Source organism: Poecilia formosa, unplaced genomic scaffold (genome assembly GCF_000485575.1).
Source record: "Poecilia formosa unplaced genomic scaffold, Poecilia_formosa-5.1.2 Scaffold550, whole genome shotgun sequence".
Taxonomy (NCBI): domain Eukaryota; kingdom Metazoa; phylum Chordata; class Actinopteri; order Cyprinodontiformes; family Poeciliidae; genus Poecilia; species Poecilia formosa.
This window is the reverse complement of record NW_006800489.1, coordinates 250230-277333: the sequence shown is the minus strand read 5'-3', so window position 1 is coordinate 277333 and position 27104 is coordinate 250230. Positions and strand designations below refer to the sequence as shown.

The 27104-nt window shown below is 37.2% G+C and overlaps 4 long non-coding RNA genes across 6 annotated transcripts; 3 read left to right on the top strand and 1 right to left on the bottom strand.

Moving 5' to 3' along the window:
* The first annotated feature begins 319 nt into the window (after positions 1-319).
* Positions 320-9511, top strand: LOC103129508 (uncharacterized). 3 transcript variants are annotated; one of them, XR_001659994.1, is made up of 5 exons: positions 320-1906; positions 2176-2260; positions 4907-5731; positions 5811-5835; positions 7269-9511. It is a non-coding gene; the product is annotated as an uncharacterized LOC103129508 (long non-coding RNA). The 3 variants fall into 3 exon arrangements; XR_001659995.1 differs by having other exon boundaries at positions 320-2260; positions 4907-5209; positions 5623-5731; XR_001659993.1 differs by having other exon boundaries at positions 320-2260.
* Positions 9512-10680: 1169 nt separating this feature from the next.
* LOC107834211 (uncharacterized) lies at positions 10681-12393 on the top strand. Its single transcript, XR_001659992.1, has 2 exons — positions 10681-11515; positions 11618-12393. It is a non-coding gene; the product is annotated as an uncharacterized LOC107834211 (long non-coding RNA).
* A 571-nt stretch (positions 12394-12964) lies between these two features.
* On the top strand, positions 12965-15020 carry LOC107834210 (uncharacterized). Its single transcript, XR_001659991.1, has 2 exons — positions 12965-14652; positions 14865-15020. It is a non-coding gene; the product is annotated as an uncharacterized LOC107834210 (long non-coding RNA).
* A 92-nt stretch (positions 15021-15112) lies between these two features.
* Positions 15113-27098, bottom strand: LOC103129507 (uncharacterized). The gene is made up of 5 exons (XR_475082.2): positions 27014-27098; positions 18980-19128; positions 15653-15761; positions 15432-15565; positions 15113-15191 (listed from the first exon to the last, which is right to left on the bottom strand). It is a non-coding gene; the product is annotated as an uncharacterized LOC103129507 (long non-coding RNA).
* Positions 27099-27104: the final 6 nt, after the last annotated feature.

The window sequence follows — 27104 nt, the reverse complement described above, 5'->3', positions numbered from 1 at the left end:
GCTTTATTGTCAATGTAAAGGATTCAATGCATTTTAAAGTGTACAAACACACATACACACACATTACTGGGACACCCAGGCCCAAATACCAAAGGTTATTTCTTTTCATTGGAAAGAATGTGGTACTTTGTTTGCCAATTCAAAAACTTGCTCCTTCTGTCTCAGTTGTTGACCCCTTGGGAATGACCCTTCACCCACCTTGCCTGCTGGAGGAGGTCAGAAGGTCAAAAGTGTCCGATGGCAGAAACAGTGCATGGAAGCTTTCACTCTGTCAGGCTCTCTCAGGGCTTGCCACCATGTGTGAGCGTGTGTGCGTGAACATCTGGGTGTAGTGTGACGTACTTTGAGGTCCCCTGGACTTGAAAAAGTGGAACAACAGGTCAGTTACCACTTACCACCACTGAGATGATTACAGCAAGGTTCTGAAGCTGTTTGTTTGTGCTGTGAATGTTGTAAAACTGAATGCACATTTCAACGGCCTCCTGAAAAAAAACCACAAACCACACTGAGTTTCTCAGTAATCCTTCAGTGAGCGCAGCACATTACTGCTCACAAAGGGCAAAGAACATAAGTTTCTGTAACCACACATCTTGACCAGTGCAGACAGGTGTGGCTTCCAGGCTTCACTAACATCACAGACAGGAGACAGAAATGCAGGTGTGCACTTCCTTGTTGATGGACTACAGAAGACCACCCGTACTGTGGCTCACTTTCTTTCTGTAAAGTAATCTTAGATGTGAAGAGGGGTCTTTGGTAGCATTTTTTAATGTTCAGAAACTCCTAAAACACCTGTGCAGTGTTTTAGGTTACTTTTCACAACAGGTTTTTATTTCCTAAAGCTTATTTTACAGTACTGTAGAAACATTGAGTTTGTGCAAGAGATCAGTTAAAGCTGAGGTGGCTCAGCCTCCAACAACAGGCATGCAAAAGCAGAAGAGCTGTACTGTTTCTGTCTTTCCTGAGAAGCTAAGAATAGACAGATCATTTGAATCAATTTTCTGTTGAAACGCTAAGTTGAGCAATCGTTTCCTGCCGAGTATACTTGAGCTAAAGCTTTATGAAAAAACTCCAAGCAAACTTCTGGCCCCTTTGACAAACAGAAGCAGCTTGGCAGAACATAATAAGACAATGTCTTATTGTGAAATGCAAACCAGTTGTATTTGTTCAGTCGTCTGCGTTTGACTGGCTTCCCACACTTTTTGAATGAAACCTTCCTGAACCTGAACGGGAAAATACTAACCTTGCACTGAAACATGCATCGCTGAAAATCAGTCGACTTTTGTCATCTGAAGGGAGAGTTCATGACACAAGCTTGCATTTTCATTGCCAGATCAAAATAACAATAAGCATAGGAATGTTCCCACAGATCAGCTTGTATCATTTCCATTTTAACCGTGTCAGGAGGTCATTTGATGTTGACTTATTTCAGAACGCATCTTTTCAGAATGCATGCAAAGAGGAAGAAGAAAATAAAAGTGAACTTTGTCCTTAATTCTTATGAAGGTTGCATATGAAATGAGTTGTACTGCACAGAGCTTGGAAAAACAACAACAACAAAAAAACATAGATGAAAGGTGGAAAGAGATGGCCTCCGGAGGGCTAAAACCTTCACCATTCCCCTGACAGACTAACCTGAAAACTAAAAAAGCCGATTACTCACACCCTCCTACAACGACAGACATCACGGCTCTCACTTCCTGTGTGGAAAGCAATTTTTCTTTTTTTGAATGTGTGTGGGGTTCCAATCAAGTGTGAGCTGAAGAAGTGGCAGTTATACCAGATGTTGGTGGTGCAAGAAAAAGCTGTTAATATACGATACTAAAAATATAGAGGAATTTGTTGCATTTCTAATTTAGCAGAGCGAACAGATAAAGAAGAAATCAGAGAGCTGCTGGACCCTAGACAGGTAAGAAAAAGAATGATGCAGCTTGTTGTTTTATGGTTAGACTGTAAGATCATTTTTGAGTTTAAACATACTTGCTTACTTTAATTACATGCAACGATTTGAGTGTGTAAACTCTTGTATGCTTTAAATGTAAATAAAAAAGTGTTTTAAGTGATCTAGGAAGATCACTACTGCTCATCTAAACTCAGATTTTTCATTTAAAAAAAGACTCTTTAGAAATAAGCTCTAGTGTGAATACCTTGATGCAGTTAAATGTGCTTTGCTTTTAGGTGATTGTGATGGCGAATTTCTTAAGATATTGCAGCATCAACTATTTGTTGATATGTTGCATCTTCTGGATTTTCTGGCCAGCAGGTACAACTTCCTTATGAATAGATCACGAAAGACGATTATATGTGCAACGCTGTTTAAAACTTTTAAACCATTATTATTTGTTTCATGTTGCATTAACAAGAAGCCTGACTTTCTTGTAATTCTGTAAATTGGTCTTTTAGTCGATAGTTTTCAGATGTCCATCAAGTTTTTCTTTAGACTCTAGTTTATTTTGAGAACCGAAGAGATTCATCGTCCCTCGGTTGTTTGACTCTATGTCAACATAAGTTTAGCTCTTTAAGAGTGAAGTTGTTGGTGCCAAACCTTTGTTTAATGGTTTCAGATGTGTTTCGTTTGATCTGTTGGCTTTGGTTAAGAGATAAACAACACATTTTGACATGAAGGCAGATTGGCCGGTAACAAAATGGCTGAGGGATCCAATTGAAAATCTGTTTCCTGTTAAAATTGATAGAAACTGGCAAAGTGCTGGATCATCCCTTGACGTTAGGAGCTGTATTATGCCGCGATCAGTTATACTTAAGAGTATAACTACTTAAACGATAACCTAAAATTAAAAAAAAAAAAGCACAAATAAAATGTTTTCTAAACACATCTAAAGCAAATACTAATCAAGATGACTTTAAATGGTTGAAAGAGAGTCAGGCTCCTTGGAAACTAAATATTTAAATGGCTGCTTTTTGTGTAAAACGTTTGATCATAATATCTTTGGTTTTACTTATCTAATAGTTGTTTTGTTTGAACCGATTTGTTTTAGTTTTACTTTTGCTTCTTTTTCCTACTTCTGTGATTGACTATCGTTTCCATATTTTTGTTCTTTTGCGGTTTTGGTTTCTCCTGCCTTCTTCGCACATCATTCTCCTCTTGTGATTTAAGTTCTGTCAGGAAATGTCTGTTTCATTTTTCATTCATCAAGAAGTAGGTGATACGTTGACACGCTGTTTTGTTGTCTGACATGATGGGGAAGTAAAAGAAAGTCAACCAAGATATCAGGAAGACAAATGAGGAGTTTGAAAAGTCTGGTTAATCTTTGAGGAAAACTTTCCAGATTCTTGAATGTGCCGTGTTCATGTTTTCAGACATGATGGGAATGCCCAACTTCATACCCCTCATCAAGGAGGCTCTGTGTCCCAGAGATGAACATGTCATGACAGAGTCATTATCCAGAAAAATGGACAAAGAGATATGTCATTATAAGAGATATGTCCTCCGGTCAGATGTAATAATAATAATAATAATAATAATAATAATAATAATAATAATCGATTTAATTTGTACTGCACTTTTCATTAGAAAAAATCTCAAAGTGCTACACAGTGCAACTAAAATCATAAAATCAACATCATAAAAATCATGTGGAGGCAGAATAGACTTGCTTAAATAAAAAAGTCTTTAAGCCTCTTTTGAAGTGAACCAGTGGTTGCGGAGCTCTCAAATAATCCGGGAGAGAGTTCCAGAGACGGGGGGCAGCCACAGCGAATGCCCGATCTCCCATGGTCCTTAATCTGGAGCGAGGAAGGTGTTGTGATATTGTGCAGGAGAAACTGGCACACTTCATGAAATAGATGGTATCATGAAGAAAGAACAATATGTGGAAATACTGAAGTAAGATCTACAGACACCAGCTAAGAAACTAAAGCTGAAGTGTAAGTGGCTCTTCCTAATGGACAATAACCAGGAGTAGAAGGCCAAAGTGGTTACAGAGTGATTTAAGGACAAAAGTGTTAATGTTTTGATTGAACTATCACAAATCCCTGGTCTCAAGCATATCAAGAACGAACATGCATCACATGAATTCCCAGGAATCTCATGTGATGCATGTTCATTCTTGATCAGTCGCAGTCTCTGCATGTCCAACCTGGTTATAAGGAGCAAACTAATGTCTGCACTGATGAACCAATGTTTGAGTTATTATTAATCAAAGGCAGCTCCAAACACATTCATTTTTAGGCTTCATTTACAGGAACTCATTGTTTCACAATTTTCTAGTTATAGTTAACTGCTACGCTATACTATAGATTAAACCATACTGCAGATACTTGAGCTTTACTGACACTCATGTATTTTTGTGCAATGTATTGTGTGTTGAAGAAGTGCTGACTGATAAAACAGTAAATTTTGAATCTTGAGATGGTTGTAGAGGGATAGCCAACATATATGACCCAAGTCATGCAGCTGGCAGTGCTAACTAGAAAATGTATGTAAATTTAGGATATTTAAGACATTCATAAATAAATATTTCACATATTCTTTCTCTCAAATATTTTTGTTAATTCTGACTGTCTTTAAACAACAGACGTTTGGTCTGACTTGAGAATGAGAAAAAAGGTGTCTGTATCTTGCACATAAACATTTAGTTACATTTAGAAAAGCCCATTGAAGTCCATTTTTAATTAAAAATTAAACTTTTAAATTTTTTTCACCCTGATGTTACTCTGATTGTCCTTATTGTTATTAACTGTGGTATGTTAACTATGGTTATGGTCAACCCTACGTAGTCTGAGTGATAATCTTTTTATACGTTTTCATCACTGTTTGTGGTTTGTTTGTTCAACACGGCTTCTCGTTTGTTTTTACATTTGTTTTCCTTTTTCAGTATCATTATTAATTCTGACTCAGTGCTCAGTGCTCGTCTAATGACGTCCTTTTCTTTCCTCTTCTTTCGCACAGAAGCAAAAACAGTCACACAGGCGGCAGGCAGCAGAGTGATCCTGAACTGCACTTACTCAGACAAAAATATAACCATGGCAAGTTGGAGTTTTAATGGAAAGCATCTTATCTCCTTCAGTAGTACAAGAAATAAAACTAAGTTCAATGAAAGTGACCGCCTTAATGTAGATATGTCTGAATTAGAAAGTAAGCGATATGCACTCATCATAAAAGACGCCCAGAAGTCACATGAAGGAAACTACACTTGCAAGATAACTACAAATTCAGGACTTTTTGATGAGATCCAGGAGCTTATAATTACAGGTCAGTAAAATCTGTTTTAATCAACCATTACAATCAGGAACAGGAAAGAACAGGGATTAAAGTGCATAACTAATTAAAGTTGTTAAACAGTTAAACTATTTTTAAGGGTGTTTTTTTTTCATTCTGGTATTTGGTTCTTTCCTCACCAAAACCTTACGGGAGATTTTTTTTTTTTTTCAATATGGATGATAAGTGTAACACTGTCTCACCAAAGCATAATTAGAAATGTTTTAGTTTTTTTTAAGAAACCACAGGGCGTGAATACAACTTCTAAAAATATTTAAGAAAAAACAAACAAACAAAAAAAAAATACATCCCACACAAACACGCAACAAACATTTTATAATTACACAAGAACCAGAAGGAAACTAAACTGAATTGCTGCCTCCCCCCCCTCTGTTTTTCATTCACAGAAGAAAAAAGAAGCACCAACATACTGAATATTATCGTCATAGCTGCTGTCCCTTCTGTATGTTTCCTAATATTAATATGTGCTTTGGTCATTCTGAAACAAAGAAAAAAGTAAGTGCTTACTATTGGAGTTTTGATCATGACAACAATGTCTTCCTGGATCGAAACTGAATTTCTATCTCTTTCACAGGAACAGATCTCCTTCAGAAATACGGGTAAATATAACCTTACAACTTATTAGTCATGTTTTACTCACTTTTAGGAACCAAAGTGTCCGGCACATTGTTTGCTCAATACTTCAGGAGAAACGGTGATTAAAGGAAGATGGTGTCACTTTGTACAATTCTTGTGCAACCTCCAAATAATTTATTTGTAAGTTTGCAAAAGGAAAACAATACTTGTATTATAAAAGGATAATATATGTTTTCCAGTCAATAAGCAAATCTTTACTTTGAGAAAAAGAGGGAAATATGAAGCTGAGAATACATTACAATTTAAGGTGGGACATGGATTTCATAGCAGATAGTGAGAGATTTTACGAGCAGATTTTTTTCGTTCTTAATCATTTTAGGTCATCAAACCAGTCCCATCAGACAAGGTTAACTGGAGTAAATGCAAAATGTAGATTTCAAATGATGATTTTATCTATAAGTGCAAAGATGCGCTCCTCGCCAACCTGGCCTTGTTAAAATACTACGGCCCTTCTTGTTAAATTATGAAGTTACTATTGAGCATATTTCGCTTTCCACACCCATACCTACAGCCAGAGCTGCAGAATCAAGAAGTCCTTTGTCTGACAAAAGGAAGTAGGCTAAAAGATTTTAAATAGATTTTAAAGATTTTAAATAGCATGGCATCCTGCCCCATCAAAAGAGTTTTAAGAACAGATGAGAAGCAAACAAAGTCTTTGACGTTAATTAATCTGCATTGGGTTTGTGTTAGCATGGAACCTTTGAACCTTCTTAGGAATGGGGAGTCTGCAATAATTACTTAAACACCGACTCATTCTGGAGATTAAGCAAGCATCTATAACGCTGCTGGCCTCCCTGGCAAGCTAAAACCACTGTTGGCAAGAAAAGTTCAAAGAGTGCAAAGATTCATCTCAGATTAGCCTGAAAGCATCTTGATGACGACTAAAATTTTGGGGAAATTATTCGGTTGAGTGACTAGAGCTACGAAGAACATTTTGGAAGATGTGCAACCTGCTATATCTGGTGTAATACCAGCAAACGTTTCAAAAACAGAACAGCATGCTGACTTTTATAGTGGTTTAAATGTGGTGATCTGAACCCTTTTGCTGCTTTATCATTCATAATTGATGAAAACAAGGATTCTGACTTCAAGCTAAAACTCCCAAAATTCTCAGTAAGTGAGAATATCCAGCTGACTTACTGGCTGAACTGAAACAGCTCTGTTATTAGGTCTGGATGCTTCCTTGTATAGAAAACCAAGTTGTTGTAGATTGCTTTTTTTTTTTTTTTACCAAAATAAATGTTATCTGAAATAGGTTACAAATTCCATTTAATCTGTAATTTGAACTACTTAGGTTACCATTGTCTGATTAAAGCATTTGTAAAGGAGACATTACGTTTTTCTTGACCACCTAAAGCTGAATCATCTGACATCTGTCTTGTTCCTCTTTTTACAGCAGCAAAAGCAAGTGGAAGATATTTATGAAAACCATTTGGAAATTCAGCGCCGCCAAGCTTACCTTAACAAACCCTGATGTTGCTGCTGTTTACACTGCTGTCAGTAGAACGGCCCGAGGGACACGTGTTCTGAAGCCACCATCTGCTCTTAAATGCCCTCTTTATGGTGAAAGCTATGAGTCTCTGGTGAGGAAATGTGACAGAGGCAATATTTGGTTTTTCCCAGGTTGAACAGAACAGGCTTCAGTATACCACGCTGTTTGCTCTGCGGCTTATACCAGTCATTGCTTTCCACAAGTATTTAAATTCATCACACTTTTTGGACTTTACATTACACAGGTTCTCTTTTCTTCCTAGTCAAAAGGGGTTTGTTATAAACCATGACCACTGAGTATTTTTGGATTTCACTAAAACCAGTGTTACCACTTCTCATCATCCTTTAAGCTTGGACTGAAACGCAGCACACTCTGTAACCTTGGTGCAATAACTCTTGACACACTGGAAAATAGAAGATGTCAATGTCCTGCAGCAACATTCCCTCCTAAATGCCAGTCAAATATATAATTTTATCATTGACTGGGCAGATGTTACATCCAGTCAAACGATGCACAGTAATGCAGAGTAAGCCACACAGTGTGGGTGTTAAAGACAAAAACACCCACACTGTTAAGGTGCAAACCAGGACTAGAGGTGGTTTTAAGATTTTCATTTATAACCAAACAATGCAGCATTTTCTTCCTGCTTCACATTTGTGCACTACTTTGTGTTGGTCTGTCACATAAATTCCCCCCCCCCAAAAAACATTAAAGGCTGTGACCTAAACTGTTCAAAGGTGGTGAATGCTTTCACAAATCAATGTGGAGTATAAAACAAGGAACCATTTCAACAGCACAAAAATCCAGCTTATGAAACATAATTCATACGTGTGCAGGTGAGGCCTCCTTTAACTCCATACAGCTGTCATAACAAGGAAACGAGTGGGCATTTCTGCTGAAGGACGTAATGCGTCACTGTAGCAGATATTAAGAGAGTTCAATGGAAATTTTTGAAATAAAAAGTAACCGCCCTTCAAACTGTACCAGTCAAATTATTTTTAGTTATTTCCTTTTTTACAGGTATGAGATTGAACAAAGCAGAGGTATTAGAGTACAAAGAGTTGATGAAAGTTCTGTTTAATCAACAAAGACAGTGGGTTTATTTTTTAGGTTGTTGGTTGAAATGACGTTCCAGACAAAGACACATGGAATTAAAAAGAAGCTGAAAGAAAACATTTATTTTGAAAAGCGGTACAAATAAAGTTAAAAGGCTCAATCACTGTCAGAACTGAAGCATTCTTTCATAACCTAACCTTGTTACAATCCCTATTTTTCCTTTTTCTGTCAACACACACCCCATACCAGACATATCTGGAAAACATTAAAAGGAAAAACTCAAAACTTGTCCTGTGAGCATGATAGCAAAGCTTGTGATGGCTTCCTCCCATGACTGTCAGTTGCTCAGTTGTGCGACTGATAGTTGCACAACTGAGCGCCTTCAATATTTAGACAGTTCGCCTACTTCACACTCGGTCAGCTGAAGCTCTCTCGTTATATACGTCTGTTCTCAAAGGGGTTGGGTGTTAAAAACAACAAAACGGAGGCAAGGGTCTGTTTTTAGGTCTGCCATTAATAAAGAAGGAAGCTACAAATACCAACACCTACAACAGAAAATAAGACAAGCCAAAGAACAAGTAAATGCAAACTCATGAAACGGAATAAAAATCAAAAAGCTGGAGCAGAATGAAAATTGTACAGCAAGATATGAGGGACAAAAAAATGATTACAAATGTTTTTTTTTTTTTCTTCTCGCAGCTAATAAATAGAAAAACAAATATGAACAATGATATCATGTGTTTCTTAAGAATATTTCTTGCCTTGCTTACTAAAGATTGCAAAAGAAAAAACAACATGTCTACACATATATTTAGACATGATTTGAAACAGCAAAATGTCAGAACAAAACAGAAAGAAAGCAGAGAAAGTAGATTTTGCATGTTCCCATTTTTGCCCGGGGCTGAACAAAATCTATAAACTTAGAATGTAGGTTTATAACTTGGTGTTTAAAGAACACCAAGTTTTAAACACTGTAAGTGTAAATTGTTTTTCTACACACAGATCACACATTTATAAAACAAAAAATGAAGATCATACAACTTTGTCTCTTTGAAGTGGAACCAGATTTAGTTATAAGGCACTTGAATAAATTTAAAAAAAAAACTGAGTGATGTTTGCACTCCAAGAAAAAACTAATCGTCTTTTATCAGAAATGACATCATTGTGACAGATTTATAAGCAGCAGCCACCTCGTTTCAGGAAATCTACATGTAATGCCATTGTAACACAGGGACTAGGTGCCGTTTTCAGTGTTGTTAGGTCGGCAAGCCATGAAAAATGTCTCCTGTTAAGCGCAACAGTGTGTCCTTTCTCTCCGTGTCCTTTACTGACCTGCAAATAACTAAGAATTTGGGAGTTTTACATGTGGTTTTGAGGTAGCAGGTTTGCTGTTTCACTTCCAGTGGGTAGTGTCAGCCCATTGTTTTCAAAACTCCTTCTTCTTTATGGTTTTAGTTTGGAGGAAAAATGGGAATATTTCATGTAAGTTCAGCAGTTTATAATAACAAGAACAAGGAATGTGCATATCAAGCTGTTGAATCAACTATGAACAACAGAGACGGTACATTCTGCAGTTGTTTCAGCATAGAAATAACTCCAGTGTAACTATGGAGACCTCTAATACCTCAGCTTATGAGATGAAAGGCAGAGTCATTATGAAAAAAGTAATAACAATGAATAACTTTAAGCATAAACAAATGTTTTAAACAAATATATTTCTAAAGCAGTGGTTTTTAACCTTTTCTGAGGTACCGAACCCACCAGTTTCATATGCGCATTCACTGAATGCGCATATGAAACTGATGAATAAAATATGATTTTTTTTTCCAAAATAAGAGATAGGTATATGATTTTTTAAAACAATTTTTTTTACTGGTACACAAAATGAGCCGTGCATGAACATCACCTTGGTCAATGAACCAAACCAACACGGTGCATGAACTCACAACAAATTACGGTACCACTTTATTCTGGCCCCTAAAAAATATTTCAGCCCCATAAAAGAATTTCAGCTCCAAAAAATATTGTACTATGTTACTAATTCAAAATAAATTTGGATTTTTGGAAGAATTTAAATTTTTTTTTTAATAACTTATTATTATTTTTTTATTATTTTAAATTTAATTTGTTTTTTGTCATTTTGAATCCACAAAATAAGTTTTTGGGGTCAGAATAAAGCATTGCACAAATTACATACCTGCAAATCAGTGTGACTTCTGCTGTTGTTTTTGGGAGACCAGCTCAGACGTGTGTGGCTTCACCTTGGCAAGTGCTACTCTCATGTCATCTTCACAGCAAAGTCTGTTCCTTTTCTTCTATTTTTGCTCGACATATTTAGTATGGATTAAAATATTAAGAAATAAACCACACGACAGACAACTATGACAGCCCTTGACTACTGTGCGCACTAAATTCCCCGCAGCACTCACTGGCCAAGCAATGTAATGTGGTTCTCTGCAGCAAGTGATGACCAAGATGTCATCACTACTTTACGCAAGTGTGTCTTTACTTCCGCGGCAGAGGCTCCGCCGAATCCCTGAGACCGACTCATCGGACCCCTGGGGTTCGATAGGACCCAGGTTAAGAACCACTGATCTAAAACTACTTCTATGAACACCACGTTACACAAAAATAAATAGCTTTAACACCAGGTATTGTTCACTTGTTAAAAAGAAACTCCTGTCAAAGTTTGCTTCATTTGCCATGTTGAAGGAATGTTTCTCGCTTCCGGATGCAGAATTTTTCAGATATTTTCAAATTAGAAATTTTGTTCGAATTAACATCTTGAATTTCTTCTGGAAGAAAAAACAAAAAAGATATGCAAGCTGCTGTTGGGCTTTCCAGAATAAAAAGTATAAATTTCAAGCTTTGCTGACATCTTTGCAGAGCAAATTAACTTTGCCACAAACTCCATGAGGGCTGTGTGGGAGGAGGAGTTGGGTTTGCAGATGTGGAGTGAGATCTGGGAGATCTTGGGAGGATTTGGTCATGCTCTATTGATGTAAAGTACCAGTTAATTATGTTCAAAGTGTTTCATAGACTCCACTATTCTAAGATGAAACTGTACAGAATGTTCCCCTCAATATCTTCTAAATGTGATAAATGCAAGTCGGCTGATGGCTCCCTGTCACGTCTGTTCTGGTCATGAACCGAACTCTTCCAGTATTGGTGTGACATTTCCAACTTGTTCTCTGAAGTGTATAGGTGCACGTTGGTTCCGTGTCTTTATAGAAAGGTAGTACCGTCCTAAAATGTAAATGGTAATCAGTGCAGTTTAACCAGTTATAATTGCACTGACTTGTTTTTATTTTATTTGTAGTTATTGTACGTTTTTATTTGCGTTGTCGTATTGCTAAGAGTATATTTTTCCTTATACAGTAATTTGCTAAATACAGATATGCTTTATACTCTTGTGTATAATTCATGTATGCTGTATTTTGAAAACTTAATAAATATGTAAAAGAGAAAAACTTCTGTCCATTACATCGAGTTTTTCTCTTATACAGCAACGGTATTAATGTATGCTAGGTCTATCACGTAGCTATACTGGGGAATTGGAGACAGGCACTATATTAGTGTCTCTATCAATTTTTCATTGCAGGTGTAAAAGCACACACCCACTCACTAAAGCTATGTGAGTATATATAGCATCTAATGTTTTATTTATTAGAGGACAAGTCCAAACACTTTGCACTGCTCATTTCTGTGCAGAGTGTAAAAGGTGTCATGGTTAACCAGCATGCTGATTGACCTGGATGCCATAGTCGACATCAGCAACATTTATGAAAACCGAAACATCTATTGTGCATTTTCACGCTGGTGCAGTGTCATGTGCTTATGCTTGTGTGCTTAGAACAGAGCAGAAGTTTGACTTGGTGTCACTAAATACTATTTTTAGTTTCTGTAGATTCACACTTTATGAGAATAAAGAGCGAGTTCGACGCTGTTAAGAGCCACGCTCACTTTGTGTCACAAATAATGTTTACAAAAAAAAAAACAAAAAAAACAAGAAGAAATGCAGCATCAGATAAAAAGGAGAGAAACAGATAACATGTCACGGTTTGGATTTTCAAAAGTTCATAAGGGTGAACACACCAAAGGAGAAATCATTCTTATAAACTTGCTGTGGTACAAATACAAGTTTTAAATCCCAGTTCACTTTAAAATCAAAATGGATGAACCAGCATAATGCTGTGTTGTTGTGTCTGGAGGTAGATAGTCTCATCAGAAATAAAACTTAATTTGTTAATTTTCTAGGTGTAACCTTTTCACTTTGGCTCTTGATCAAAAATTTTTGGATTCTTTTTTTTTTAATCTATTGTTTTCTACTAGGAAGCGTTTGAGCAAAGCGAGGGCAAGTTAGGGGAAAGGAAGCTTCAGGCCTAAAAAGCAACCAGATAAATTTGAGTGTCTTCAGATCAAACTGTGGTTCATCATTTAACACCATCTTTAAATAGCAACAACAACAACAACAAAAAAACAATTAAAGAACAGAACAAAAAAAAAAGATTTCTTCTGAAAATGGTCAGATGATTAAGTAAAACAATAAAGGCAGCCAAATTCTGAAAAACTGATAAAAACACTTTGAAAGACTTCAAGTACAGGTTCTTGGAAGCTTCATTTAAACAAATGAGCGATAACTCAACACTTTTCCAATAACCCAACGGAATTAATAATAGTTAACTCAAATTCTATAAATTAACACAATAACACTCATTTTACCTTCAGAATATAAATAATGCTGAACCAGTGACATTCTGGGAAGAAGAAAAAAAAACATACAACTTAAAGATTAAACATAAAAAAACCCATTTAAAATATGGAACTCAACATACTTCCTCAGTGTAACTAACCCGAACAAAGCCTGCAGGAGGTGATGTTGACTAAGTATGAAACTTCCTAACACGCAGTCTCAAACTAAACTATTAATACAGCAAACACTTGTTTTCGAAAACATCTGTACAAGGGAGCGTAGGTTGGTCATTGTTTGTGTTTTTCAGTCACTGAAATAGATGAGTCCACCACAACTTTCAAAAACACAATAAAGCCTTAAAGATGTAAAAAAATAAAAGAGAAAAAGGCTTTTCAGGCGATTGGGTGAGTGACACACGTCTTCCACACATTTCAACTCAAGTAAAAACCAACAACTAAAACCTAAAATGCTGAATTTTAGATTTTTAAAGGTTGGACTAGTTAAGGCTTTATATTTAACTAACATTAAGGGGCTTTAATTGCCCCTACTTACTGCTTTAATTGCATAGCATACATGCTCACTGCATGTTATGCATACGGTGCTCCTCAAAAGTTTACATACCTCTTCTAAAATGTCAGGGATTTTTTTAACAAAGTGGTGCCTTGGTCATGCTGGATTTGTTTTCCTCATATGGAACTGAGGATTTTTTGGATAAGGTCGTAAATACTTCAAAACAAAGTTTGGGTTCAAAAACCCTTCAGTCGTCCACTAGATGCTAATTGATGGTTTCATTTTCCTGCATCATAGTGACTCCAAGTATGCATCTAAAAATCAACAAAATAACGACATAGGAAAATTCAGCTGTGAAATGGATATTTCTCAAAGCAAAGAAATATCCAAAAATGTCGTAAAAATAGATTTTACTGGTGTAGCGAAAAAGTTATTCCACTGCATTTCTCTACAAAAAACTTACATCGGCTCTAAAGACGAGACATGGGGTTTTCTATATAATTGTTTTCAAATATAAAAATGGCACATGAAATGCTTTGCTCACTGGAATCTGAATCAGACCTAAACGTAGAGCTGCTTATGATGCACAACAGCAGTGGGAAGAAAAGTAACCAAAAGGGAACCCTAATGTTGGCGGCTGAAGTACTAAAATAAATGTGTAGTGTTGGAAAACTAAGTCAAATTATTCACTGCAAATTCTCATGTTTTCACTAAAAACAATGAAGTTCAGCTTAACTAGTAAAAATAGTGTCCATCAGTATGGTAGCGGAAAACTGTTTACATAATGCAGTTCTGGTTCACTGACTTCCTTCTTAAATAAACAACATCCTTCAGTTATTAATGTGGAGTTGGAGGCCAAACCAATCACAGGCTACATTAGCACTTTAAGGCACAAGGTCAGGATTCTCAGGTGACAGCCGTGATGTCACAGTCATAAAGAGGATGTTTGACCCAGAGGGGATGGAAATCCTTTTTCTTTTTGGCGTGGGATAGAGAGTGTTAGGAGGAAACATACATCAATAAGGTTTAGTTCAGGGGTCACCAACTCCAGTCCTCGAGGGCTACCATCCTGCAACTTTTAGATTCACGTCTGCTCCAAAATGTCTGAATTCCCTCACCAGCATTCATTCCTCTCTGCAATAGGCTGGAAACGAGCAGTTTATTTGATCCAGGTATTTGACGCATCTAAAAGTTACAGGGTGGTAGCCCTCGAGGACTGGAGTTGGTAACCCCTGGTTTAGTTGAACTTAAATATCGGGCTTTTCTGTTCCTTGACAATCAGGGTTACTTTGGCAACAATATCCTTGGCTTTGATTTGATGTTTGGAGGGCTAGTTCTGGTTAGTTCCCATTTAAATGCCAAGTGTCGAGCAGCTTATCTGTTGAAGAAGCAGGAAGTGGTGAGACACAAAATATTCCATGAAGCCTCAGAGAGCAGCACAGTTGCCATGCACCCTCTGACCAGCGGGCAAGGTGGGTGGAGTGTTTTGCTAAAGGACACAACGACAGAGGCAGGAATCGAGTCAGCAAGCCAGCATCTTGTTGTTTCAATCTCTGCCAAAGATGGTCCTAAAACAGACAATTCACACATCTGGTTAGCCTAAAATTAAATCTCCAAAAGATTTGTGAGAAATGGGGGAGAAGGTGGGCTATTGTTAAAAACAAAGTTGTTGCATTACACAAAATAAAAGAAAGAACAACTCAATAAATTATACATAGAATACACACATTAAAACGTATTTTAAAACACACACATTTACATGTAAAAACTACAAAAAGAAGAAAATGCATTGCAGTGGCATGACTTACAAGCTTAAGTTTCAGTATCTGCTTGGACGTATTAGGACCCATCTCTTTCCCTCTGGTGTTATAGTGCAGCATTTTCATTTGCTGCTTCGTCTGGTGAGGATGTTCGCACTGCGTCTCTGTCAGGCCTTAGAAACCTGACAAGTAAAAACAAGACATAACTTGAGCAGGATGAATTTAAAATGGCATCAGAGTTAATGGTTAAAGGCTGTTGTAGCTTTTACCTCGGAAGTTTAAAACATCCATGTTTGTGCAGAAATGCAGCAAAGCCAGCTGCCACAATGATCAGAAGAAGAATACTAAAAAAAATCCAGCCAGTTATGGAGCTTGTTACTGTTAAACAAGACACAAACGCAAAACGTTAATTAAAAACTTGATTTTGTTTGACAAACTGGTAAAATGTCGTATATGATTTACATAACTCTCACAGAGCTCAACATGTAGCTTCTACTAGAACTTAAAAACAAGAACTGCAGCAAACCAGAATATGTCTGGTGCCCACAGAGCCAAAGACTACAGTGCAAGAGAGGGGATAGAAGCCGATGGCCTATGTTTTTGCCTGACTAAAATATGCAGTGGCTTGGCAAGTATATGCAGTTGAGGTAGCGTCTCCTCTGACATATTATTCAACTTGCACAAAAATTGTGTTCAAGAAACTGATGTCATTGTTTGAGAAGTTTCCTCCCCTCTGAACTCAACATGCCTTCAATTAACCACATAAAACCTGTTGGAATGGGATGTTGATGACAACTTGCATGTTTCCTGAAGCACTGCAGTCCGTTGAAAATGTGTGTCGTTCTCCAATTTCTACTCTTTAAAAAAAGTAAGAAAGAAAACCTGTGCTGTTTAGTTGAAATATTTAATGAAAGTAAATCAGATTAAATGACTGGTTGCCATCCAACCGCTTAACATCAGGCTGCTGACAGAAATGTTTGATCTGATAAACTATTTCCATGTCTTCAAATGAATATTTTGGTATGTTTGTTAAAGCTTATTCATCTGTATGTTTTGGTTTTGTTTTTCACCACTTTTGGATTTACTGGTTGATTATGAGTCCCTGGGTGGTGCTCATAACATGCCATGAAAGGCCACACAGATGGAAATCCAGACCCAGGCTGATTACATAACAGGGCTCCTGACAAAGTTTACTAGAGTGCACACTTTGTTTTACTAAAACCTAAATTATATTGTGATTTTACATGATAGACCAACACAAATTAGAGCACAATTGCAAAGGAAAGGGGGGGGAAAAACAACAAATGTTTTTACGTAAAAAGTTTATTTCAACAAACTACCTTCAGAAGCAACCCAATTAGTTAATAATATTTAGCCTCCTGTATCTAAAACAGAAAAATAATTTGGATGTTTCTCTGAGCTTTTTAAAGTACTGCCAAAGATAAGTCTGAGCCGTCATTCCAGCACAAGAATCACATAAACTGTTTCATTCAACATCTGGTTGTGTAGCTTCTCTTCTAGCATAATGCTATATTTAACTTCAGGGCCGTTTCACAGTCTAAACTTCCGCACAAACTCATCAAAACAAAACTTAAAACAGGAATGGCCGTGCTGACCCCATCCTTCTGCCTTGCATAGTAGCCATTTATATAAGCAGAATTTTTCATCCTGTAACAAGACCAAATCCTTTCAACTACAAATATCTCACAGTTGGAATGGACACAGTCCCCCGCACCATTAAGCACCAAAAACATGTCAGCCTCTCGCACACAGAATTGGGTAATTATTGGGGTTTTTTCTCAGAAGTTAAGCTCCCGGTCAAAGAGTCCACAGGTCCAAAAACATACTGATAATAGCTTCAGGCTTCAAAGAGAAACACACAAATTTTGGAGTTTGTGTAATAAAATGCTTTCCCGTGTTGATGGTAGTCTACAGAATAGAAAGCTTGGCAGTGCACAGCACTCTGCACATAAACCTTTTCAGCTTAAACCCCGTCAAGCTGTGGATGAAATGATAGTTTTGTTTTCTGTCAGAAGGGCAAAAACCTCCAAATGCAACAATCTGCAGCAGTGAAGGAAGGACAGAAACTCAGCAGATAGGAAAAAACAACCCCATTGATTTTTGTCCTGATGAAGGACTTTCAGCCTGCAGGCGCAGCAGAATTTCCTGTCCCATAGTAACACCCTTTTTCTGTAGAAAACAAGTTAGCAAGTTTGCTGTGACCTAAACTGTATTTTTTTTTTCTTTTTTTTTTTTTTTTTCCAGTTGGAACTGCAACCAGTCAATGTTGTTGACTGAAATAGGTTTGATAATAAAATATACTGCCTGGAATATGTGAGTCTGTGGCTTGCATAAGTACTTTCAGACTTCTTTAGTTTGTTGTATTCCATAATAACATTTAAATGGTTTCATTTGGATCTTATGCAAGACGTGTTTTACAAGGTTATTATGCAGTAAATAGCAGTAGAGAATGTCTCCTCGTTACTCTCATTTATTATTGCTTTGTTACTGGAGAACCATCTTCTCTATATTGAAAAAAACATTGCAGTCAAGTTTGAGCACTTATGTGCTCGGGGTACGCTCGAAATTACAAAATAAAGACTGAGGATCCTGAAGGATTTAGTCATCTCAACAGCAAAAGAAAAGAATGGAAGATTTTAAGACATTTTGTCTGCAATGAGCGAAAGACATTTGAAATAGCGTTTGGTTGTCAATGCGTAAGTGCAGTTAATGGTAGAAAACTGTGCGGCTAGCATGAACGGAGACGCAGTCAGTAAATTACATACAGCATTCCCTTCACTACTAATTACATGCAATCAAGTTTCTTCAACGTCGACTGAAGGGTTTTACTGCACACAAGTGAAACTCAAAGCTCAAGTTACCGAGCGATCAAGTATTGGCGTAAAAGTGGGCTGAATACAAATTCACAAGACATGATTCGGATTTTAATTTGTAGGGAAAAATATGGTTGTAACTTTCTCAAAATCAAAAATGGTTTCAGTAGTATCAGTAGATTTTTTTTTTATGCACACTCACAGTTTGTTGGAACCTTTGCAATAAAATACGGAAGTTCAACAAACTTATCATGACAGCTGATTAAAGCCATAATGTTAAACCGTCTACTGGGACTGAAGGGGATTAGTTTCATAACGGCCTTTTGTTCCTCCAGAAGCTGGTTTATCACGTGTCTTTACACAGGGGCATAAAGGGGAAATATACTGGGTTATGTCCATTAAATGTGTCATAACCTGGAGCACACGATGTATTCCAGGTGATGGATTTATTATTTCCTTTATTTTTACTTCTCCCCTACCAGAAGATATGCTGGTGTACAAAGTGACCTTTGTTTCGAGTACTATTTGCAGACACAGATAAGCTGTCTGCGAGTGAAACCAAAATACACCGACCACTGAAACAACCCCAGTTCAAACAAGCCACTGCACAAAATACTACAAATTTAGAGAAGTTGAGGAGAACATTGATTATTAAAGAACAAAATATTCACATCCCCAAATACTTGCTTGAAAATGTACAGAAAATACTTCCCCAGAAAGCATAAATAGCTTATTTAAAACAGGTCAAAGACAAATTATCACCTGAGAAATCCACGTAGAGGAAACTCTGGTAACTTCCGTATTTGTTATTTGCGTCACACTGGTAGACACCAGCCAGGTCTTGAGATTCCTTCACAAATGTCAGCGAGGCCCCCTGAGCCAAGACTGATGGAGACAGAACGTCGCCTGCCCTACGAGAAAAAGTCAAGATAACGTTTTAGCACACAGAGGAGTTACACACATAATACCGCGTCATGGTAAATGACAGGTCACAAAGGAATGACGGTTCAGGATAATAAATTAAATTAAATTACTTACATTAACCTAGGAAAACGCCCACTGTGGGCGTTTACTCTAGGAAACTGTAACTGTCTTGATCACACAGAAAACTTAACTACGCCCATGTTTACCACCAGGCATGGGTGGGTTTGTTATACCCACATTTATTCTGTGTCGTCTGTAATTTATGACTTTAATCTTTGTTGTGCACATAATGACACACAGTGGGGCTTTTAGGAGGGGACACAGTAAAATCAGCTGTAACAACTTCAGATCTTAAAAGAGGGTCTTTTATAGTTTTTCACTGAAAATGACCCATCCACATTTTTTAGCACTCATCCCATAGTGATGAGTGACTCAGTGTTTTATTGCAGGGTTTTCCCCAGTGTGTTATAAGGCTTTACCTGCCCCCCCCAAACCCTGCCAGGCTAAGCAGTGCTTGATGAAAGAACAAAAAAAAAAAAAAAAAAAGAAAAGCGCTTAATTAAATAAATTTTCATCCGTTTCACTGGCGGAGCAGAATTATTCCTAAAAGATGAGTTGAAATTTTACAAAGTAAGTTTGCCAGCTCCTTAAAATCTTAAATTTAACTGTCAAACAGTTTAAAATCTTTTCATTCATGTATGTTGAAACAAATCAAACTTAGCAGCATTGATATTCTCCCTAAACAAAATTTGGATTAAACAGAAGTGTAAATAATTGATATTCATTTTAATTGTTTTTTGTATTACCCAGTAATGTTTTGACATTTCCTGTCAAATTAACATCTTTTAATACAAAAACACAGTGGACCGCTGGTGATCCGCCTCGCCGCTCCGACCAAATGGCTTAGCAAGTTTTCTGTGTGAAACCCTTCAATTGGGCAGGTTTTTTTTTTTTCTGTTTAAACAAACAATTGCTTCATGTGAATGTTTATTCAATTTGTCTTGTTACAGGCAGTTGAGGTCACTGAAAACAAGAGATTAGCTTGTGCTCCAACTAATGAAAGGTGAAGATGAAATGAGGCAGTCCCAGACGGTTTATGGTTCAAACTCATGGCTCAGCTTATATAAAGATTTAGTGAAGTGTGAGATTCTTGGAGTCTGGTACAGTTCTTTCTGCATATCCGGGGTCGGGTCGCAGGGACTCATTCCAACCGCAGTAGCCAAAAATCATGAACCTGTTCCATGAAAGAGACAAATCAGGAACTCCGGTTTCTTAATCTTTAAAGTGAAAGTCTGGCATCTTTATAAAGAGGACGGAGGAACAGGAAGGGGAGACTCTGATACAATGATAGTTTGGAGACATTCATTTCCTTTTCACTGAGCGCAAATTAACTCAGACTTGTAGGGAGTAATCTGACTGCCTACTTGAGGAGGGCAGTTTGAAGATGAGCTCGTTTCAAGTTTCAGAACTCTGGAGGTTCACAGGAATCAACAAAAACTTCAGACTGAGTCAGTTTATGACTCCTGTATTTGAGGCTCACCACAGAGGACTCTGTACCCTTAATGGGAAACTGCATGTAGTTCAAAAGGGAAGATCGTTACTATTGATCCTTTTACACATACGTGATAATATACGTGGAAGGCAGGACCCGTTTTGTCTCTTTGGAAAGTTGCCATAGAAAACACAAGAACATTATCGTGAAGCTTCAAGAACACAGTCTTAAATATATGGACAAAAAATAGTTGATTTTTCCAGCTAGGAAGAAACTTACAAATATAAAAGTGATCTTTTACAAAAAAATAAAATAAATCACATTCTTACAACAACCAATTTAAAACCTAGCTTTATGTTTCCAAAATGTCTACTTTCTTAGCTATCGTGGAAAACAATGCATGCCATGGTCTGTTTCAAGCTAAGTCGCAGCTTACATGCAAGAACATCAGCAAAAACATCTTCATCCTGTAGTGGAAAATTACTATAAGTTAGCATCTGCTGATCATGTTATATGAAATGCTTGTGAACTCTCACCAAAATAAATATTTGGGTTACATGTACAAGGTTGGAAGTTGTTTCTACAGCTGCATGAGAAGCAGACTGTCTCACCCATTTGTTTTGAATTCCTTATCCGTGGTATAAAACTCATGTGTTGTCTCTGCCTGGCAGAGCTTTCCATCCAGAATTGCTTCATGATCGATTGTCCTAGAGCTCTCTGAGTGGTGCACAATTGATAAATAAATCTGATTGAGTGATTTTACCTGAACAGTGCTTGGTAATAATTCTTTCCACAACAATCCCCAATAAGTCTTGTTATATTGTCTTATTGAATGATGTCACATTCTATAGAGAAACGTTACCATTATTCCCTCCATTCATGCATTGCTAAACTTTTCCAGTATATTAAGGCAGTTGCTGTCCCACCAGTTCCCCTACGCCCTAAGGCGTAGGGGAACATTCAGTCCATCAGCAGGTGCAGAGCTGTTATGTTTTTATTGTGCTCATGTAAGATTAGAACAGAGACCACACCTTTGGTGTTTACTTTGGTGTGGTTCAGCATTTACAATCCAACGTATTTTGTCTCCTGATCTCTTGGGCGACAGATTGAAGTAGTCGGAATACGCAACAACACATTTTGCACATCTATGATTGCACAGTCTTAACCCTCTGATGCGCGAGTGACTGACTACACAGTCTTCCGTGAGTGGGTCCTTTTTGACCCGGGTTACAATCAGTGTGTTTTTATGCTACTTTTGTCATTTTGATTCAAAATAATGTTTTGTATAATACTTTCTACTGCGTTTTATTTCACACAAGAGTTATTTCATGTTTGAAATATATTCATTTTTCACTTTTTTTTTTTACGTTTTTAGAACAATTTGTAGAACATTTCTGACAATTTGTAGAACATTTTTAAAACAAAATGACAACAGCAGCAATTTTACAACAATGATGAAATGTCAATAATGGACAATGTTAACATCCATTAAGTGTGTGTGTGGGTGTGTGTGTGGGCATGGGGGGAGGCTGCAAAAGAGCACTTTTCTTGAAACTAGCTAGCTAACCAAGCAAGCTAACATTACTGTCTCTGTTCTATTATGCTATGTGTATCATGCATGTGAGTGTGTGTATGATCCATCCATCCATCCATCCATCCATCCATCCATCCATCCATCCATCCATCCATCCATCCATCTTCCGTTTATCCGGGGTCGGGTCGCGGGGTCAGCAGCCTAAGTAAGGAGACTCAGAGTTTGCTTTCCCCAGCTCCTCTGGGGGAACCCATGGCATTCCCAGACCAGCTGAGAATCATCGTCAGCGTGTCTGGGTCTTCCCCAGGCCTCCTCCTGGTGGGATGTGCCCATAACACCTCACCACAGAGGCGTCCAGGAGGGATCCTAACCAGATGCCAAGTCACCTCAACTAGCTCCTCTCAACATGAAGGAGCAGCAGCTCTACTTTGAGTCTCTCCTGGATATCTGTCCTTCTCATCCTATCTCTAAGGGAGAGCCCAGACACCCTACAGGGAAAACTAATTTTGGCCGCTTGTATCCATGACCTCGTTCTATCGGACATGACCCAAAGCTCATGACCGTAGATGAGGGTAGGAACTTAGATCAACAAGTAAATAAAGAGCTTCCCTTTTTGGCTCAGCTCTCTCTTCACCACGACAGATCGGTACAGCGCCTGCTTCACTGCAGATGCTGCACCAATCGCCTGTTGATGTCCTGCTCCATTTTTCCCTCATTGGTGAACAAGATCCTGAGAAACTTGAACTCCTCCACTTGGGGCAGGACTTCCTCCCCGACCCAAAGAAGGCCCTCTATACTTTTCTGGCTCGTTTATTTATGCATTTATTTCTATAGCTATGAATTTGTATTTTATTTATTAAGATGATAAAAGAAAGAACCTTGAACACATTGATCAACAGGTTTTGTATGTCATTCAACACACTCTCTTTTGGTTTTCTCATCCAAGATGTCAGACACACACACACAGACACACACACACACAAATAATACACATGCACAATAAAGTATAGGTGGTAATGTTAGCTAGTTGGTTAGGTAACTAGTGTTAGCTAACTTTGAAGAAGGCTAATATGCTGATTCGTGACAATAACGCTGTCACAGTACTCATGATTGACACACACAAACACATTTGTGAGATAAAAAAATAAAGATAATACTTATATGTAAGAGTTCTTGCTGTGTAAAATATTATTACTCAGGGGAGACACTTAGGTCTCAGTGTGTTTGGTTCACAAAAAGATGTGTTCCTTGACAGTCACAGTTGGTAAGAAACCAAGATTCCCATTAAATTCCATAGGAAATGAATGCGGGTCATTTTGGACCCACTCACGGAAGAATGGGGGTAGTAACATAAACCATGCTATTTCTTAAAATGTATAAAAGGTAAATTAAAAATTTGAATTGCATAATATCAGTAACATGTTTCTTGAGGAATACCTGAAATATGAAGTGATGAAAACTTTTCATTACAAAGATATTGCAAAAAGATTACCTCACCGGGTCAAAAAGGTGAGGTCTTACGCATCAGAGGGTTAAATAGAAAGATTGCTAAAAGCCCTAAATCTCAGGGGATCTAACAGTTACCTTTGATTTCATTACTCCACGTTTGCTGGTTTTACAAAATGAGCTTGAGCCATAAGTTTTCTCCCCATTTCGCAACTCTTTCTTCATGTACTCTCTTGCAATTCATGCTCACTAAGCTGGAATGAGGAGAAGGCCCTGTGTTAGCTTAACTCACTGAGTTAAACTAAGACAGTGAGTTAAACTAACACAGGGGAAGACCTGCAGATACAAGATCAAACCTAAATTGATAGCACCTTTGAGGAACTCATTTTAGTCATTATATTCAAGTATGGACATGTCTGGACAAGCTCTTTTATGCAAGTAAAAAGAGAGAGAATTTGAATAACATTTTAGGTACTGTTAAAAAAAAATAAAACTAATGCCCTCAGAGTAAAATTTTCCACATGCACCACTCTGTTTTAACCCATCACAGTGTTGTAAAACCCTTGTTTTCATAAATACCTTTTTGCCTAGACAGTGCAATACATAAGAAGAAGCATTATGCCCCAGGTAAACTGGTTGGCTTCATGTCTGTTTAATGTCACAATAACGGCTTTGTTGGAAAATAAAATGCCCCAAAGCAGGTGCATTTCTGACTGATGTACTAACAAAAGGAGCGTAGTTGATAGGACTGTGTTCTGAAAACAAGAATCATACAGGATTAGAAATATGGCTTTACAAATTACATATGGATAACGAACTGATGAACATTAAAGCTTCTAAGGTAATGCAAGCATAGTTTTACAAATTTTAATTACCATAATTTTGAGATGTTTTAATTGTTACACTTTACTTTAGCTGAAAAATCCTACTGAGGATTATCCATACACACACTTTTGTAAAACTTATAACGTAGTTGCTCAAGCCAGATACAACATTTGTAAATTAGTTTGATTCTCAGTTGAATAACTAACCACATATAAAAGCAGAAAAATAACACTGAAGTATTTTTTGGCTCAACGCTGAAGGTGATAAATCACTGACACGTTCCTGAGTTGGAAGAAGTCAAGAGTCGTTTTGGATGGAATGTGTTATGTGATGACCATATGGCATGCAGCTGACAAGACGTTTCATAAGACGCCTTGTTTGATAAAAAAAACAGGCCTTCATTTTCAGAAGTGGTAGCAGCCTTCCAGTCAGAGCTCATTCTCACAGTTTTACGAGTATATAGTTCTTATTATATACAAGTTGTATATAGTTGAAGCTCCAGTGCCATCTCCTCATAAACCTTTATAAATGATTTTAATTTATTTATCTAAAACAATAAAAATGAAACGGGGAAGAAAAACGATAAAACAAAAGGACATGCCAATTTTGCATAAATTGTTTGAAAAGACGCAGGCAGAAGATAAAACATATGATTATTTCATATTCCTCAATGTGAAATAATCACATTGATTACAGCCGCTGCACATAAGCTCTGTGTGAACGAGTCCATGGTTCAGCGTTGGAGATAGAGGGCTGCGTCCTTAATAGCATATTTATTGTGGAAAACCAAGAGCGGTGGAGATACCAGCGGCTTATATATGTACGTTTCCAGTTTTTTGTTTTTAAACTTTGTGGGTGCGGCTTATATTGAGGTGAGCTCTATAGTCCAGAAAATACGGTATATTTTCCTCTAAATTTAATTTAAAGTGTTCCACCCTATTCCGCTGTCTCCAGATTTGAGATTTTGTTTGTAATATCAGTCCCTGCTTTCCCAGTTTACCCCCAAAGGGAGGAATGGACATCATTTTGCAAACTCTTACACAATGTATAGGTCTCGTCTCAGAAATGTATAATAGCATTTTACCACTCAATACATTAAAGCTCAATGAGATCAGACCAGAATGGTCAGAAGAACTTGGTATAAACATCTCTGATGAGACTTGGAATCACACTTTTTTTTTTTGCTACATATATATTTTTGTATATATAGTTGTTACATTTATTACAGCAGTCAACTGTTTTAAAGAGTGATTGCTGTTATTAAAAGAAAGTAATGACAAATTTACCAAATTTTCCACATCTGACACATCTGAATAGTGCTATGAAACAGTATTCAGTGACATTTTACAAACCATTCACAGGACTTATTATCATGCAATATGCAAAATTAACAACAGAACATGAAGTAGCAAGAAGTACTACTACTTCTTAAGACCTTAAAAAGCAACACGTTGTGCCCTGAATTAGAGAAATTTCAGATTAGATGAAAAATAAACTCTAAGCAGGTGATTTCCTTACAAATACCTAAATCAGGCGATTTAGGTATTTGTAAGGAGTTTAGACTGCAGGAAACCACAGTAAGATAGGTTATCTGTAAATGGAGAGAATGTTCCAGTAAAATAACTTTAAAAACCATTAATGATTCATCCAAGAGCTCACAAAAGAAGCTGAATAACATCTAAAGCACTAACGGACCACTTTTCTCAGTCAAGATGGGTGTTCATGATGGCAAAAAAAAAGAGTCTGCAAAAATTAGAGATCCAGGTCAAAACCACTGCTGACCAAACAGAGCTCAAAGCTCCATTTTATACTTTCCAAAAACATATTCATTATGCCCAAGACCTTTGGAAAAATATTATGTAGCCTGATAAAACAAAATGAAAACTTGTGAAAAGCCTGACAGTTAATGGGCCTATGGGCCTAGGGAGAAACCAAATGAGACTGGATGAAGACATGGAAAGCAGCTGGGAGTGATAAATGGCAAACTTTATGAACTGACAAAAACAAAGACTCAACCAGAAAGAAACCTAAACAGCAACAGAAATATATACTAGATCTAACAATCAAATCCAATCCTCAACAATAAGACATAACTGAACTAACAAAAGGAATAAACTAGAATGGAAAGTTGAAATACATACTAAATGAAAACAAATCCAAAACTCAAGAAATAACTGAACTAACAGAGGGAATAAGCTAGGGTAAGAGAAAAATACTGACAATAAGACATAAAAACAAGGACATAACAGAAGCAAAAGCTCACAATGACTACAGGAATTGCAACAACCAGCCTTTAACAGGCCCTCTATGCACAGAAACCCTCAGGTTATGTTGGATATTAAAATAAGTTTCATGATCTCATATTAAAGTTTGACAAAGAAAACAAAAAACAAACAAAAAACAAGCATCTATAGCCATTATTCACTTGACTCATGCTAAACCATTATCTGAACTCTCCAAGCTAAATTTGCCTGAATGATAACCAAACCTCTGGGGTAGGTGATAAAAATTACTCGTTATTCAAGACTGCTTTAGGATGACTAAATAAAGGAACAGTTATTCAAAATTACTGCACCTGCTCCAGGTAACTGTTGGGTTTGGGTTGCCTTCATCCTCACAGGTGAAAACCAGACCCTTTGGTTGTTTTTTGATGTTCACATTCAGAG